General features: G+C 43.2%; 1 protein-coding gene across 6 annotated transcripts in view; it reads left to right on the top strand.

Annotated features, from left to right (window-relative positions):
* Positions 1–17,204, top strand: part of ADGRD1 (adhesion G protein-coupled receptor D1) — a 247,263-nt gene that overhangs the window by 219,009 nt on the left and 11,050 nt on the right. The gene's annotated exons all lie outside the window — the stretch shown is intronic.

The raw sequence follows: 17,204 nt of genomic DNA, 5'->3' as shown, positions 1-17,204 counted from the left end.
TACTGACAGACACCTGTACGTACAGAATGTACCAGCATGATTAAATATTCATGAAGCACTGGATTGTCTGAATAGAGAAATGTTGTAATTTTCATCAGGACTGCTTAATGTGTGTCTGCTTTCATATTTTAATGCCTAGAAAGAGCATATTTTGTTAAAATTTGGTTAATTACATCCCTTTTATGAACCCCACAAATTGCTTTTGGCAAGGAGACAGAAACGGATGAGGACACATGCAAATTTAGAATCAAAGTGGCCAAAAGACTGCAACTAGAAGATTTGTTCTTGCAAGATGCTGAACATTTATTGCAGGTGCTGAACAAGCTAAACTCTCCCTAAAGTCAGTGGGAGTTAAAGGGGCTCAGAAACCCAAAGGGGCATGCAGGACCATGCCAGATCAATATCTTATTGAGCTGAATCTGGTGACCTAATCAGTGGGGACAGATAGAGGGCAAAGATAGAGAGGGAGCTTTCACCTAGCACCACTTTATATGGGTACGGCTGAGCCACCTGCCAGCTAGCCCTCACCTTTAATAGCTGGAGAGCACTGCACTACCATTCCTGGGTGGAATCAGTCCTTTGATACAGACCCAACAATCAATAAGCTGATGGTAACTCTGATATTACACCCCTGAGGGTAAAACAGACTCTCTGCAATTTGTCAACACAAAGCCTATGCACCACTTAAGACAACATAGAGTTTACGTGGCATTTAAATGGTAAGTGACCCTTGTGCTGGCCCCTTGCTGAAGTTGAATTGCATCCTGGGAGATTTGCTAAAACTCCAGAGGATTCAGCAAAGGAAGGGATCCATATTAAATTCCAGGGTACACATGACAGCTATGAGTGTTAAGGTTTCACCAGAAATCTGAAATTGTAATATTGGAACAAAAACCAACATGTTTTTTGAAAAAGAAAATTAGGAATAATCTTTAATATAATTTAAGTTGGATGGTAAAAATAGTGTGACTTTTTTGGCTTTTCTCTTATGATTTGATATATTCAGAGCTTGTGTAGTTTCTCCAGATTTAACTGCTAGCATAATGATTTTTTTCCCCTTGGTGGAAGGTGCTCATGCTGGTTTTGCTGGCAAATCTCCCTTCAGTTTCACAGATAGGGAGTATTATTTTTGTTCCAGTTGAAGGAATCAAAGGCTTGGGATGGTCTGATTTATAAATAGTTCACTGCTTGATAAGAATAAATGCATTAGTGCAAATCTGCCCTCTCTACAACATAGCGTACATCCACACTAGAGCTGGAGTGTAATTTCCAGCTCAGATAGACATACATGTATTAGCTTTGATCGAGCTAGCACACTCAAAAGAGAAGCATAGCCTCGGCAGCATGGGCAGCGGGATGGCTAAGTACTTAAGGTCCTAAGTGGGATTGTACTTGTTGTGGCTAGTCCATCCTGCCCTCTGCACCATTACGGCTTCATTTCCTTTTCATTATGGGCCTGATCTAAAGCCCATTCACTTCTATAGGTTTTGAGTTAGGCTCTGTTGATTTACAGAGCATCCAGCGGAATATGATCCCAATATTAATTGGGGACTCTAGGCACCACTGTAATACGAATAACATTTTAGATGTTAAGTATCAGAGGGGTAGCCGTGTTAGTCTGGATCTGTAAAAGCAGCAAAGAGTCCTGTGGCACCTTATAGGCTAACAGACGTATTGGAGCATAAGCTTTCGTGGGTGAATACACACTTCATCAGATGCATGTAGTGTTGAAATCTACAATGCATAGCGAAGGCCTTTGAAGCTCACATTCCTTTTTCACCCTAATTGGCTTTAGTTTTCAGTCCTGAAGTATCCTGTTATTTTTTTGTTTATTACCCAAGAACTCCGATTTTGAGCTATGGAAATTTCAATAGGAGAAGGACAATGTTATATGAGGTGTATCTCTATGTATGGCACCACAATTAAACACTCATTGTTCTTCGTGAAATGGTGCAACTCACGGTGAATAGTGATAACTTAAAACTTTGCTTGGAGTGTTACATTTACATCCTTGGCCCCATTTATAATCCTAGAACTCTGTCAGCTTTATGCAGAATAATAAGACAAATATTAAAGTTATTCCATCACATAAAGTAAACACTTATTCAAACAAGCACCTTGTGCAGCACTGTAGACAACTACATAAATCACCCCAGAAGTCTGAAAAAGCTCTTAGCTACACTGTCTGATTTGCATATTTCCCCCGCACTGCTCTCTCAAAATAAGTAAATGAAAAATACAGGGTCATTACAGCAGAGAAAAGTTAATATTTTAGCATGAAAGTCCTTTCAAAGTTTTATGCCTTATTTTTGGATAAGTAATACGACTCCATTAACGGTAACTATTTTATGTGGGTTTCAGAAAAGAAACAGCCATGTATACATTGAAAATAAAATTCCCAACTGCTGCAAACTCAAAGAATAAAAGCAGGAACATTTATTTTACTGAAATATTGAATGAAAGCATTTTTCATTAAAGCCCATATTAGATATAATTCAGTTAAAAAAACAATTAATCAGAACATATGGATGCCTGATACGTTGGGATTTTCAAAATGGCATGAGGAAATGACTCTGTGAAGAACCATATTCTTTAACCCTACATTGGTTTTTCAAAGGTGTGTGTCACATCATTATGGTTTCACTCAATATATTTTCTACTTGAAACTTAGGGTCTGTCTACACAGCAAAGAAAATCTACAGCTGGCCTGTGCCAGCTGACTCAGGCTCTTGGGGTTCGGGCTGTGGGGCTGTTTCATTTCTGTGTAGATTTCCGGACTCAGGATGTACCCAGGCTCTAGGACCTTGCAGGGTGGGAGAGTCTCAGAGAGCCCATGATTGGAAGTCTATGCACCAATGAAACAGCCCCGCAGCCTGAGTTGGCTGGCACGAGCCAGTGGCGGGTTTTTCTTTGCTGTATAGACATACTCGTAGTCTCTTTGGAATTTCAGTTCTGGAAAGCAGTGCAGAGAGCCAAAGTTTTCAAAATTGAGCATGAGAACCAGCTTTGCCTGCAGTACTTCTGCATTTTTCCTGCAAGTTGGGAATTAAAAATGCAGTGGCCCCTGAAAATCACAATAACGTTTTTAATGTTTTCTAACATCTTTTGAACCTCATGACAATTCTGTCAGCTTGGACATCAGGTCTGACGAGAGTTGTGCAATAGGGGTTTAGGTTGACTCTTGTTTTGTCTGAACTGGTTCACCAGTCCCTAGGACCAACCTCCAAGAGCTGGAGATTGGTCACTGCTATCTAAACATAGCTTGGTAGGTTATTTTAGCAAATCCAGACGTGTTTTGAGGTCAAGATAGGAGACAATGAACAGATCCAGTCTGACATAAATAGACTTAGCGTGAGATATCCTCCTCAGTTCCACGTAGGGTCTGATCCGGCTCCCATTGAAGTCAATAGAAAGACTCCCATTGCCCTAAAGAGCAGTATGAGAAATCCTGATTTGTAAGCAAACTCCCCTTAAAAACAGAAGGCAAGCTTTTCAAGACTCAAACATACCACACTCTTCTTTTTCTTCATCTTCCGCCTATGGATAGTATCTGACTTAGATCTCTTTTTTGTTCCCACTCTGGAACTATTTGGTGAATATTCACAGCTTCTCCTAGGGATCAGTGTTGCTTCACATTGATTGCAACAGACTCTGGGACCAGCCTAGAGTGCACTGAAGCTGTTAGCAGCAACAGTCCCTCCAAGTAGTACTGGCAATGGACCAGCCTGGTCCTCTACTGCGTATGCAGCGAAGGTCCCAGGTTGGCCACCTCATCTCAATAAAAATCCTGCTGAAACACGGAACATCCAAACTGAGATAACTAAGCAAAAACCTTGGGAGCTTCCATTTGAGCAGAGATTATAATGACTAGGATTATTTATTCAGAAAAGTAAGAGTGATCGGTAATGAGACACTGATAAATAAATAGGGAATGGAATAGAGAAGGCTGGTAAGGAACTGTTTTTGACCTTTTCTATAGAATAAGAGAATCAGTTGATTCTCTTTAGACTTAAAAGGCAAGAAATTAAAAATGAATGTTTAGGAAAGCTTTTTTTGTTTGTTTTTGCAATATGTAGGAAAACCTGTGGGACTCACTGCTGCAGGATTTTATTGAAGCAAATAGCTAATAAAAGTTCAAAATCTTCAGACAATTATATGAATAACTTAGCATCTGCAGTTACACCAGCTAAGATAAATAATAAAAGCTATAAATTCCCATTTTTGTAATATTTTTTAAGAACTGGGGTTAAGAAGAAACCCCCCTCCTTACATGCTACAATATTGCACAGTTAGATGTATTTATTTGGGTATATGTCACCCTCTGAAGCACTGGGTACTACTGATTGTTTTCAGAAACAGGGTACCAAGCTAGAAGAATTGTAGGACTGTTCCAGCAATTTTTTTTCCTTATGTAAATTTAAAAAAGAAAGTTCAAGCAAATATATGCCTAATAATTTAGCAGCACTGCAGTTAAAGCTCGTATGAGCTATTACATAGAAAATTACTTTCCTTTCTTTGTCAGTTTATATGCCTGACCTTGGTATCTTTGCTATTTACTAGCGCTGTTGTCATGGAAATGCAAAACCAACATTTTTGCTGGTATCATTTCATTAATAAGATCATTAAGGCTGTTATGGTCAAGAAATCATTTTCAGAGTTCAGCTCCTGTGGCTGAGGTGTTATTTCTGCAGAAATGTCAGGCACAGGCTAAAACGATTTTTACTCCATTGGTCAATCTACAAGCATCATTGACCTCAAGGTAAGAAACAGAAACATTTGCTAAACCTATAGATTTCCAATAAACAGTTTTCTGATGCTTCTCTGTGAGGCTTTTCTCTCTGTCTTTTACTTCAACAACCTTTGCTGTTCTCAGATAATTCCCTAGCTCAGTTGTTAATCAACTGAGTAGCATAAGTAAGAAAGGAACAAGATGCACATTGTCTATGAAGTCTTCTCTGAGCACAATATTAAAGATCTTTAATACAGGTCTGTCTACACTGTGATAAAAAACCTGCGGCACCGAGTCTCAGAACGCAAGCCCGCTGACTCAGACTCGTGTGGCTCAGGCTTGGGGGACTAAAAATTGCAGTTGTAGATATTTGGGCTCAGGCTGCGCTCTGAGCTCTAAGACCCTCTCCCCTTGCAGAGTCTCAAAGTCTGGTGTCTACCCCAAGCCTGAACATCTACACTGCAGTTTAGCCCCACACTCTATCCCCTGCAAGCCCAAGTCAGCTGACCTGGACCAGCCATGGCCCTGCCGAGGATCTTTGTGTAGACATACCCTACGAAATTTATACCAGCCTTGCTCTCCTCTGACTTATACCAGTGTAAATCAGTAGTAACTCCACTGAAACCAATACCATCACACCCACGTAAAGCTGGACTGAGTAAAGAATGAGGCCCAGAGGGCCAAGTATACAAGTGATATAAATGAATCTAAGCTGGTGTGATGTGCATTCTTCTAGCCACCTCAATGGGCTTATTTCACCAACATAAACTTCCTTTAGAGCAGGGGTTCTCAAACTGGGGGTTGGGACCCCTTAGGGGGTTGCAAGGTTATTACATGGGGCGGTCGTGAGCGGTCAGCCTACATCCCAGACCCCACTTTGCCTCCAGCATTTATAATAGTGTTAAATATATTAAAAAGTGTTTTTAATTTATAAGGGGGGGGTCGCACTCAGAGGCTTGCTATGTGAAAGGGGGTCACCAGTACAAAAGTTTGAGAACCACTGCTCTAGACCCTGACTCAGAGTCGCAGGCAAACAGCTACTTATTGTGCATTGTACTCTTTCCCCCCTTACATATCACCTATGGCCTACTGCCTCTAATTAGGTCTGATCGCACGAGAGCCTTAGGGATTATCGACACTACTGCTTACGTCAATGTAACTTACGTAACTCATGGGGGTGAAAAAATCACCCCCCCCCCCCGAGCAACGTAAGGCACACTGACTTCAAGCGGTGTCTACACTGCACTATGTTGGTGGGAGACGCTCTCCTGCCAACATAGCTTCCATCTCTCGTTGCGGTGTAGTAATTACATTGACGGGAGAGCACTCTCCCATCACTGTCTCTTCATCAGATGCACTGCAACGAGGCAGCAGTGCCAATGTAGCGCAATAGTGAAGACAAGCCCTAAGTTGGCCGCATGAGGAAGGGGCCAGAAGAGAGGCGCATAACAAGAAAGTCAGTTACCAGGAGAGTGTAAGAATATGCAAATTAAGAAAGGCCCCATCCTGCTTTAACATACATCTTTTCCCAACTCCGCATTGTGTAAGCTACACAAGCATAAAACTCCCTTGCACATGACTGAGGCTATGTCTACACTTACCGGAGATTGACGCTGCTGTTATCGATACAACGGGTCTGGTACAGACCCGCTAAATCAATGGCAGAGTGCTCTCTGGTCGACTCTGGTACGCCACCAGAAGGAAAAGAGTAAAGTAAATCGATGGGAGTGTCTCCCGTCAATGCAGTGCAGTGGAGACACTGCGGTAAGTCGACTTAAGCTATGTCGACTCCAGTTAAGTTATTTACATAGCTGGAGTAGCGTAACTTAGGTCAACTTACCACAGTAGTGTAGACAAGGCCTAAGTGGCTGTAAAGGGTGTCTAACTTACACCATCTTACATGGTTCCTCTGAATTTGGCTTGGGTTCCCTGTCTTATGGTATTTTTCAGCATGCCTTTTGTGTTGAAACCTGCGTCACTGTTAGGTTTGATGTCAGCTGAATGCTTTCAGATTGCAAATGCCCTGTAAAAGGTAATGGCTTCACAATCACACCCTGTTTGTTAGAAGGAGAAAGGAGAGCACTAAGAGGTCTTTTTATAAAATAAATCTATAATTTGACAAGTCGTCTTTATGAAGTCTGGGTCTGCCATTCTGGTTTACTGCATGGAAACTAGAAAACAAAGATTTGTACTCCTGGTATAACAACTATAAAAAAGATTCAGATGGTTGTAAACAGACCAACTGTAAATAGCACAATGGGCCCAATTTCAGGATATCCTTTCATGATGACTCACAGAGATTTAGCCAATTTACTTTAATTAAAACTAGTAAGAATAGAGCTGCTACAGATCCATTCTTCAAACTGAGACTACACCCAGACAATAGAGAATGGATAGGGAGCTGTGATGAGGCGGAAGCTTCACCTTGAAACCATTTGATATTAGATGGGATAAAGCAAGGAAGAAATATATTGCAGGGAACTATCCTGCAGAGATGGGGTAAGGAAGATAGCTCAGATAACCTAGAATGTTGTTTCCCTATCTAACTTTATGGTTCTATGATGAAAATTGTGATGAACAAACCAGATTTAAATTAGCTCTCCATTGCCTTGCCTTTACCAAGCAGCTCTCCTAATTGATGTAATGATTCTGGGCCCAATTCTCCAGCCCTTACTACCCTGAGACTGATAGCCCATCCCAAAAGGACATACATCCTATGCAAAATAATCTAAGTACTGTACTTTAATGCAAACAAATCCTCCTGCATACTTTTTGTTATCTGGGCTGATAGAGAAATGTTGTACCACTCTGGAGTGCTTGCTGTGCAAGGTATAATCAGCCTGTGGAAACAAGATGACTAATGATCATTACACATATTGCCTCCTACAAGATAAAAGCAAGTTGACCTATTGAAACATTGCAGTTTAGTTTTCTAACAATAAATGGAACCCCACTTCCCTGAGAAGAACAAAGTACCCCTAAGGAGAAAAAGGTTAATTTTCTTCTTGCCCTCTTTGCCTTATTTGCTACCTCCCCTGGCAGAAATTCCACTGACCGCTTTCAAACAGGGGCAAAACAATCAAGCTGGGGAAACAAACAAACAATGGGTGCATAGGAAATTAATAAATCTTCAACATTCTGAGGACCAGACCCTGTCCTGTTAAAAATTGCTTTTAGATTTCATGTGCATTTCTGAGCACTTGATTACTCTGACTTCTCGCCACCACCATCACTACCAGCTGCTAGGGGAATCCATACTTCTGTCACCCAATTTCAAGTCTCCTAATAAACTTCTCCATGTTATTTGCAACCACCATTGCACATTATTTGGACTCATGATTAACTAAACATGTTGCTGTGCAATAAAAAAAACCAGCCTGACAAGTCTGTTTTAAAGAACCATACCACTGATGACTGATTTGCTGTAAATGATCATTCCCCAAAAGTGGTATTCCAGTGGTAGCCCAACAGGGTGCTAGACAAACCTTGAGTGCTTTGCATTGCCCATTCTTGCAGTGGTCGGTATGGGGACAGGGAAGATGTATACTCAGTTACCCTGGGGCTGAGTCAGTGACTCAAGTGATTAGCAAATAGAGATGGGGCATGATAGGCAACACTATGCAAACACAAACACAGCTCTTGACTGCTTAAAGCACAAATATATGGCCAGTCTCCAAAAGGCTCAGCTCCCTGTGAGAACAATGGAGACCCTCCCCCCTTTCCACCTCATTCGTAACAATGCAAGTGGTTGGGTGCTGAGCTCTAGAAAGTCTTGTCTAAAGGATACAGAGTGGCGCAAAGACCCAAAACAGGAAACGTCATCAATTCCCACCCTCCTGCCATGACAGGCCCTATTGTTGGAAGCATAACAACCTCATGCTATGAGATTAGGTTCTTCAGTGTTTTCTCCCAGACCTTTCTTCAAAGGCAAAGGTTGGTGAAAAAGGAGAGTCATCCTTAGGCTTGGGTGCTGAGACCCAGGGAGTGATACAGAAGCTCACGAGCAGTAAGAGAGAGATGATGTCAGGAAAGCTGAGAAATGAAGGCGCTGTAGAAGCAATAGAAAAAGAGATGGAAAAGTCCCAGTTCAGAAAATGGATTTGCCCAGAGAGCTAACCCTTGAAAAATCCATCCAGCCAGGACAGTAAATCTGAGTGTTTGATATTCAGTTCATGGCTTCAGATGGACAGAAGCTGGGGGGGGGGAGGGGGAGGAGGGGGAGTATTTTATTGCAACAAACATGACTTTCTGTGAAAAACAAGATTTGTGTTTTGTAGTTGAAGCACTGGGATGGGAGCGAGCAGACCTGGGTTCTATTCTTCCCTCTGTCACTGATCTGCTGTGGGAACTTAAACAGGACTTTCTAGAGCTCAGCACCCAACAGCTTGTATTGTTACAAATGAGGTGGAACGGGGGGACGGTCTCCATTGTTCTGATTATATCACATATAATTCCTAATGTCTGTGTCCACACACACACACACGTGCGTGCATGCGGGCACCACCTTATATTCCTGTCTATACACATTCTAGAGCATTTTGGGGAATGCCAAAATGTTTGTCATCAGCAAATCAGCACTGAAGGGCTCCTGAAGATGCACATCACATCACATATCAGCAAAATATAATCCTCTGTAGTTCAGTTACAGGGTTCAGACCAAAGAACTAATGGCAGCTTATTTCAAAGAGCAGGAGACTGAGTTCCTGCTCTCCCCAGCCAGACTCCAGTTGCAGGGAAGGAACCTTTTTTAATTTCATGTGTTGGACTGGATGCTAAAAACAGCTTTAGGTTTCTGGACGCTGTGTAGGAACAGCCAACACTTCAGCAGAGCATCTGCTTTCCTCTGGGATTCCTTGGTGACATGCTGGCTATTGTTCTCAAAGCCTCCCCAAAAAAGAAAAAACAATTTCAGGAGCAGGTCCAGCATGGGAAAAATTCTTTGCAGTTAGAAGCTGTAACAATTTGTACTAACAGCACCTTTCAACAGCACAAGCTGTGGGCCTGGGCCCTAGAATGCAGTAAGCAAAGGTTTTACAGTGTTTTACAAACATTATTAATTTAAATCTCACAACACCCCTGCAAAGAAGGAAATAGCACCTCTCCCTGGGGAAACTGAGGCATAGTGAAGTCGAGGACCTGATTTTCAGAAGCACTGAGCATCTGCTACCAGTGACTTCATATATGGTTATTCTTTGTATTATTGTAGTGTTTAGAAGCCCCAGTCTTTCTTCATGGAGCTTACAGGCTAAATAGACAAAGGTGGGAGGGAAAACAGGTGCTAAAACTTGCCCAAGATCACCCAGCAGATCAGTGACAAAGCCAGAATTGAAAGCCAGGTCTCTTGATTCTGAGGCCAGGACCCTATCCACAAGACCAAGGGTCCGGTGTGAAAATAAGTCGAGTGACTTACCGGTATGCTGGAGCCAGCTCTGGCCCCCAGAAAGGGCGGGGCCTAGGGCAGAAGGGGCGGAGTTGAAGGGGTCAGAGCCCGCCCCAGCCCACCCTATAATGTAAGTGCCGCCCCACCACCACCTGGGTAGTAGCAGCAGCAGCCCGGGACTCTGGGGGCTATTTAAAGGGCCCGGGGCTCCCCTCTTCTACTGCCCCAGTCCTTTAAATAGCTGCTGGAGCTCCGCCGCTTCCCAAGGTAGAAGCAGGGGAGCCGCAGGCCCATAAATAGCCCCCGGAGCCCTGGGGAAGCAGTGGGGCTCCAGCAGCTATTTAAAGGACCGGGGCTGCAGAGGCAGCTGGAGCCCCTGCTACCCCAGGGCTCCGGGGGCTATTTAAAGGGCCTGCGGCTCCCCTGCTTCTACTGCCCCGGTCCGTTAAATAGCTGCTGGAGCCCTGGGGAAGGAGCCCTAGCCCTTTAAATAGCCCCCGGAGGCCCCTCCCCACCCTACGGCTCTGGGGGCTATTTAAAGGGCCCGGGGCTCCCCTGCTTCTACCGCCCCAGCCCTTTAAATAGCCCCCAGAGCCCTGCAGCCACTACCCCAGGGCTCCAGCAGCGGGGTTCTGGAGGCAATTTAAAGGGCCTGGGGCTCCAGCCTCTGCTGGGAGCCCCAGGCCCTTTAAGTTGCCCCCTGGGGAAGCCGGGCTGCCCCAGTATGGCTCTTGCCAGTATCCCGTACCGGGGCGTACTGGCTTACTTTCACCTCTGCCAAGGGGTCTTCCAGAGTTCATAGATTAATTTAAATTTCTGAAAATCATGCTCCAGTTGACTTGCTCAATGAGTTGGTGGTTGAGCTTGGAGGAGAACCAAGAAATTTTGACTCTGAACTCTCTCTTTTGACCCCTAGTTTACGTTCCTTGAGCTGGTCAAATTATTCATTGTGACTATTTTTGGGTGTGAATTTATCTCATTTTTTATTTTTAGGTCATAAAAGGCTTGGTCCCAAAGATTCCCATTGATGGGAACCAACTCTGGCTCAGGTCCAAATGGTTGTAAATCTATCCACATTTCTGTGAATGTGTTGTAGCAACACACTGGCTAGGTTGCTCGAACAATTTCCAGCAAATGTTTTTTTCTAATACTGTTCAGCTGGACTATTTGTGGTGGGTAATTTTGCTCCCTGACTAGATGATCGAATAAATAATAGCAAACAACAACATGCTCTTGTTCACTCATGACTCCCACTCTGTGAAGAATAGCCATTCCTCATGCATCAAAGGGGATAAAATCCTGAAGACTGGTGAATACCAAGCATAAAAGGAGGCAAGAACATAGCTGAATTGAATGGCAGTTCTGACTGTGAAGGAAAGTTTGCAAACACTGTTTGTTTCACAGATTTTAATCAGCTCTTAGGTTGGAGTTTGGTGATTACAAGTTGTAGCAAATTGGAAACAGTCCAAGTTCATCTCCTTCCAGTATTAATCTGAACTCTGTTAGATTTTGAGAGAGCTGCTAGTGGTGGGTGTCTGAAGTAAACCGCAAAAAGAGAAAATTCAGTTAAAATGACTATTCATCAAAGTAACAATGTGACTTGCTATGGAAAAGTGTCTGCTTTTATAGACCATACCTCTTCCTGCTATTTATCTTGGTTTATGGGTCTCAATTTAGTCCCTAATTTAGCAGACAGGATGTCTGAAGTTGTGGAGGTCAGATGCCTTAAACGGATTAGCTCCTCATATATAACTAATAAAACTGATTCGTGAGTTATAGATCCCATTCTTAATTACAATACAGTTTGCTTCCTGCAAGCAGTAAAGTTACTTCCTAGGGGCTGCTAGTTCAATCATCAGTATTTGATATGGACAGTGTCCTCAGAGCAGTAGGAAAGAGGGAAAAATTAAATAAGGGCAAGAAAAAAGCTATAGTGAGTAGAATTGTTCCAAACCAATTGCAAATATAATAAAACTATAAGGTCCGACCCTGCTCCTTGGCAAAAGTCCCAATGAATTTAACAGTAAGAAGATTGAACGCCTATTTCATATTATGTCGTTGACAGAAATGATATTCCCCAGGACCTGACCCCTACATTTCTTGCACACCTTGCCATCGATGCAGCAAAGATAGATTACACCAGCTCCAGGATCTTCCCCTCATGTTCCTATTAACCAGAATTTGGGACCAGGATTTCAGCTGGTGACTTCACTGGAGCTACACCAGTTAGCACCAGCTGAAGATCTGGCATTGCCTATGCAAGTATTGGACGTTATGCAAAGTTGAACCATAAATAGGAACCGGAGAGTAAAACGAAGACTTAAGTGGGATGTCTCAGATGAGTAAGGTTACTCTCTTGAGTAAGGGTTATAGAATTGGCCCCTAAGGGGAGCAGGCAAAGGAGACAAGATTTTTGTTTTTTTAGATGGAGATTTAAAGAGATGGAGAGTCACTTAGACAGAAAACCCAGGAAAGGCTGATTGAGGCATCAGGAACTATAAAGAAAGTTGCAGGGTTCATACAGGTAGGCCCAGTGAATAGATTTTGCACAATTGCCAGCAACTACCCTGAAGGAACCCCACTGATTGTAAGGGACCCAGCTGCAGCATGATGGCCGTATGTAGTACAAGTTCGTTGCTGTTGGCTCTTAAAGTCAAAACCATTCTTTTGGCTCTGCATAGGAATTAAATCAGCCCACATCAAAGCATCTATTGCTGAATGATGCTTTGCACAGCTTGTGCCTTCTGTGTAACTTGTAACCCATCCATCCAGATTGTTATCATTTTGACACAGTGAGAAACAAGTCCTAGCAGTAGAACAGGCTGATAGATACACTGTGCACAAACAATAATATTCCAAAGGCTGCGAAACACAGACTGGATATACAAATGTAATCAGAACAAAAATAGCTCTGCAGTTTCCAGAAGTCACCTGTTAACAAAGGAATAAGTGGTACATATTTGTTAGAAGAAAACTGAAAAAGAAAGTAAAAAGGATGAAGAAAAGCAAATTCCCCCTTGGTGCCTGCTTTGTCTGCCTCCCAATCAATTCAGTGCAGGGCTGATCAACACACACACACACGGAAGCTGGAAGCAAAGACAGTTTAACAGAGCTAGACTGCGAGAGAGCAATAGTGATTGAACTTTTATCAGCTTGTGTGAGAAATAAACCCTTATATGGCTTCTAAAATTCTCTGGGCCAGCTCATCATCACCTAGAATGTGACCAAGCAGACGTCTAAGGGTGAGTAAGTCCTCCCTTTATGCTGCCTGCCCACATTTCTACTGCAAGCAGGGGGAGAAAGAGGAGGTTAAGGGCTAGATTCACCAAGGAACCAGCGATGCTTAGCGTGGCCACGGCTAACTTTTCAGCGCCTAGAAAATCACTGGGATTCACATCCTTGGGCTTCCTATCCAATGAATGCAGAACATTCACAAAGGGGTTCACAAAGGCCAGCAGGCTAGGTGGCTGCCCGCCTAAGATAGACAATGGGAGATGTCGAGGAGAAAGGAGTGTCCTAAATCCTGCCCCTCTCCGGGAGTTTGGCTTTTAAATCCAGGCTGCAGGGAGGCGCCTCCCTCTACTTGGGATTCTCAGCTGCAAACTCTTGTTTGGAATTAGTCATCTACAGCATTTCTTGCAAGAAGCGGTGGGGCGGCACTCTCCCCCTATAACTTGTAGCCCAGTGGTTAGGGTACTCACCTGGGATGTGGGAGACTACGGGTTCAAATCCTCCCTCTGTCTGAGGGGGAGAAGGGATTTGACCAGGGATCCGCCAGTGCTCAGGTGAGCACCCTAAATGCTGGGCTATGAGATATTCTGATGCTCACAGTTTACCTGTGGGATTAGGCCTCATGGGCATGTTAGTCAGAAGAACACCTATCATCCCTTGGTTCATGCATTGCACTGGGGCAAGGCATCCAAACACCTGCTGGAGTGCTCATGTGCAGAGGCAGAAATGGAGGCACCTAAAGAACTTTGCAAAGAGTTAGATGCTGAATGAGCCTAGGCTCCTACTGGGTTCGGTTGCAGTTAAGTGGGGGTACTGTGAATACCAATGGTGCCTAACCCTAGGATTTAGGTGCCTAAGTCCCTTTGTGAATCTAGCCCGCCATTGTCCTATATTCCCTCCCTCCCCCTGGCACAAGATTCTATATTTGTACTGGCCAGGGGGAGTAGTGATCTGCTATTGGCATGGGAAAATAAGATAGTTAACCGTTCCCTGGGTTGTGCCTCTGAGCAGCATTCCTTACCTGGACTGCTTCTGGGGACAGCCAGCTACATGGCTACCTCTTTCTCTGCACTAGTGGTAAAAGACAACCTACACCTATATTAATTGCACAGGACATTGCTTATTGTCATCCAGCACAGCTGGGTGACAGAAATCAGGCTTTCCCATTCAGTATCTTGAGGTATCAAACTCAGTATTACATCATCCTCGTTACCAAACTTCATAGACAGCATCAAATCCAAAGGACCATGTTGATGCATTGTTAAAGTTGCTCAATCTGAATATTCAAACACTAGCTAAAGTTCCAAAAGCAACATGTACTTGGCTGTGTTGTATGGTTTAAATTATTAGGGCTAGTCTCCTCAACTATGCATGTAGCCAGAAACTCAGGAATAAAAAATAAGAACATATAAGTGCAATGCATTGGAATTAACGTAGCTACGGGACCCATATCTTTTGCAATTTCTGAATTGTTTTGACCTTATTGTTGCTTAATGCAGCTTTTTGCATTTAATTTGCTACGCATTTTTTTTTAAAGGTCAAAGAGGCAATGAAACGAAGTTTGGGGAAGTGGGGGCAGAGGAGGAGGGAAGAAAATAAAAAAGGTCAAGGAAAAAATGCTGCCAAGCTTCTAGCTTGGTTAGTGGAAGCTCATAACTCCTTGAACCAGTCATTCACACTTAGGGTGAAATTCACCCGTGCAACAGACTGGCATAAGATCTATGCAGCGCCTAAGCAAAATAGGTCTTAAATTGGATGCAAGTGACACACAGACCTTGTGCTGATCCTGTGCATGGGGTGAATTTCACCCCTAAACAGCACCCAGTCTAAATGGATGTGCACTTAAAAAGATGCACATGTACCGAGTGCCTTCCTAATTAGTGTTCGTTCATCTCTTGCCCTCATACATTTTTCTACTGCACATGGTCAGTGTTCAGTCTTCAAAGGCCTATGATCTTTGTTAAATCAAAACCTGTTAAAAACAAAGGGCCAGATTTAGTGTTTAGGTGACTAAAGCCGTAGATAGATGCCTAACAGATAGGGATTTATAAAAGCACCTAACTGAATAAAGTATTTAACTCCCATTGACTGTCAGTGGGAGTTAAACACGTGACCTGCTTTGATGCTTTTGTACATTACACTACATGACTATCTATATCATTAGGCACCTTTATCACTTTGTAAAATCTGGCCCAAACTGATTAGTCCTCAATGAAAACTCTGTCTAGCCCACGTTTCAGTTACAGTTTTCATGTCATTCACTATTACTGAAGCATTGTTCGGATAGTGTGTTTAGAATAGTTTGCAATGGGAAAAGTGTATTTGTTGTGGTCTAACGACTCCAAATATGGCTGAAGGCATTTTGCTCAAACTTAAAATAAAAATTAAAACAAACTCCCCTTTATCCCAATTTTTCATAAAAATTGGATGTGTCTGAGACAGCAGAAGGGTAAGAGTGATGGATTCATAATGAAAAGTGTTTTTCAATATCGGATTAGATGAGAGACCTAAAATGTCTAAATGCCCAGATTCCGTTTTCCACATGTTTGCTATGGCCCCTCTCCTGCAATGAGTCCTATGCAGGTGGACCCTCATCCAAATCAGTGGGGCTTAGCCCAGTCACAAGGTTTTTGTTTGGTTCCCCTCACCCCAACAAGAGTTCATTGCAGGATCTGGGTCCTTGGCATTGTGTCAGTGGGAAATGTTTCCTGTGTTACTGTTGAAGTGAAGGACTTTAGCCTTGGGAAAAAAATATCATCCTTGCATTATGAAATAATTCTGCACCATTGATCAAGTTGCTCTCAAGACCGGATTCTTTGAAATGTATATTGTAAGTGAATAATAGACCTCAGGGTTTATTGTATTCCTTCAGTTCCTGGCTGACAGACCCTTTACAGATCAAAATGAATTGTACTGAAATATTTGTGGCTAAGGACACCAAGATTCTCCTCAATACACACATTTTAAGAAATCTAGGCTTTCTTCGGTGACCCATATTTTCCAGCAACCCTTGACCCCATGGCACTCAGTATTTAAAGAGATTTTTCCATTGAGTTATGTGATACGGCAGCCTCATTTTTCTCCTGTTGTTTTCTGTAATCATCATGGAGCCTTGCCCTAACAAAAGATATGCAGATGTAGGCACTGCTCTCCTGCACCTACACCCTAGCCCCACCAAAGGGGAAGTTAATATTGCTTGAGACAACATGATCTCCTGCATGGATTTCCTACTAGCAATCTGCAAGCTCCTCAGTGATGCAATAGTTGAGAGGGTGGGCTGATCCTTGGCTCCACCCTTCCCTCGCTCAATATGCCCCCATCCTGACCTACTGATCCCCAACTTCACCACAGCCCCAGTTCAGTAAGGAATTTAACTTTAAGCATGTGCTTAAATCCCATTGGCCTCAATAGGAGTTAAGCATGTGCTTACATTTAAACACGTTTATGGGCAATGCTCACGAGGAATTGGATTACTCACTTGCTCTGGGGACTTGGGGCCGTGTGCCTTTGTTAGGACTTAGACAGCTCTGGGAAGGAGTCTTTTTTCTCCACTTCCACTCTCGCCACCCCGCTTCCACCTGCCAATGGAAGGCAGCATCTGGTCCTTGGTATCTTTCAGGATTTCAGTAATTTGAGGCACAGGGCCTGCAAATCTCCTCCATCCTTCCACCTTGCATAATAGAACTGCACAGGTACCAGTTAATAGGCTAATAGGCTTTGTGCCCATGGAGAAAACTAGGAGGTTTTGCCCCAATGACTTCCATGAAAGTTCTGAGTGAGCAAACCCTTGCTGTGGGAGGAGGTATTGTTTCATGGTCTGTGTGTGTGTATAATGTCTTCTGCAGTTTCCACGGTGTGCATCCG

The sequence above is a fragment of the Lepidochelys kempii genome, chromosome 15, assembly GCF_965140265.1.
Source record: "Lepidochelys kempii isolate rLepKem1 chromosome 15, rLepKem1.hap2, whole genome shotgun sequence".
NCBI lineage: Eukaryota > Metazoa > Chordata > Testudines > Cheloniidae > Lepidochelys > Lepidochelys kempii.
The sequence above is the reverse complement of the archived record's forward strand: the minus strand, read 5'-3'. Positions and strand labels throughout refer to the sequence as shown.